Source organism: Chrysochloris asiatica, unplaced genomic scaffold (assembly GCF_000296735.1).
Source record: "Chrysochloris asiatica unplaced genomic scaffold, ChrAsi1.0 scaffold00012, whole genome shotgun sequence".
Lineage (NCBI taxonomy): Eukaryota > Metazoa > Chordata > Mammalia > Afrosoricida > Chrysochloridae > Chrysochloris > Chrysochloris asiatica.
Genome location: NW_006408530.1, coordinates 31130594 through 31132245, shown reverse-complemented (window position 1 = coordinate 31132245; position 1652 = coordinate 31130594).

Genomic DNA, 1652 nt, shown 5'->3' with positions numbered 1-1652 from the left:
ACAGGGTTTCCAAGGCTGTAAATCTTTATGGGAGCAGAACGCCTCATCTTTCTCCCATGGAACAGCTGGTAGTTTTGAACTGCTGACCTTAAGGTTCGCAGCCTGATTCGTAACCACTATGCTACCTTATTATGACCTCTGAAGGATAAAGACAGAATGCTCTAAGGTCACATAACAAGGAAACCTGGCCAGTTCCAGGTAGTCAGGATTGGGTTCTACCTATATCTAAATCCACAACGTCCCCCCAGTAACTCATTATAGCTTCCATGCCTTACTGCTTGTATGCTCATATTCTCTGCTTGAAACACGTCATTTTTCTTTTTTTTATGTCATAAATTTTCTTATTGTCGAGAATATTGAACAGTTTCCACATGTACAATTCAGTGACAGTAATTACATTCTTCCAGGTGTGCAACCATTCTTGCCTTCCTTTTCTGGGTTGTTATTCCCCTATTAACATGAACTCACTGCTCCCTAAAGTTTCTGTCTAATCTTTTTAATTGCTGTTGTCCATTTGATCCCATTCAGATAAATCTTACCCTAAAATGTGTTGGTAAAATGCCTGTACAGCATCCATCCTTATTACACATACAGGCTTCACATGAAAGATTTCTTGAAGAGGACAAATTCCTCTACTAGTTAAACTAAACTGTTTGGTTAAGGCATCTTTAAGGGACCTTTTTGCTTAAGTTTTAAAAATTATGTCAGGGCAATAGTTTCAGGGGCTCATCCAGCCTCCACAATATCTAGTCCATGTGGATTTGAAATTCTGTCCTGCATTCCTTTCCCTGCACTTTGATCAGGATGGTTCTATAGAATCTCTGATGAAAGGGTTCAGTAATGGTAGCTAGGCACCATCTAGTCCTTCTGGTCTCATGCAAAGTTGGCAGTTGTCCGTGGGGGTAAATAGACATACATTCCATATCCTCCTGCTCCTGGCTCTAGCCAAATAGAGACTAATTGTTGTACCTTGGATGACCACTTGCAAGGTTTTAAGACTCGTAGGACTCAGCAAACTCAGACATGGAATGGAAGCACTAAACACATTATTAGGCCTACTAACTGGCGTGTCCCATGAAACCAAGACCCTAAACCTTCAAATTAAGGAACCAAATCCCATGAGCTTTTGGATTTTGGTTGTACATAAGTAGTCTCAGACACTACTCATTGTTTCTGATGTTGTGGGAATTTCTATTACAGAACTTTTGTGAATGAACTCAACTTTTCACAGGTGTGCACCTTACTGATAACAATCGCAATAATTGGTTGTGCAATCCGATTCCTAACGGATGTGATTTTTCCATCACTGTAAACTGAAACTCATTCATTTATAAGCAATAAACTCCCCCTTTCTCCTCCCTTTGCCCCTGGTTGTTGTTTTGTTAAGTGCTGTTTAGTCAGTTCTGACCCATAGTAACCCTGTATAGGGTTCCAAGGAGTGACTGGTGAGCTTGAACTGCTGACTTTGTGGTTCAAACCAACTTTGAAGTCCAGCACATTAACCCACATCACCATACCAGGAGTTCCTACCCCTGGTAACCACTACTAAACTATACATTGCCTATCCTTGTTTCTTTATGAGTGAGGTTGTACAATATTTGTTCTTTTGTGATTAACTTATTTAATTAATCATAATATCTTCAAGCTCTATC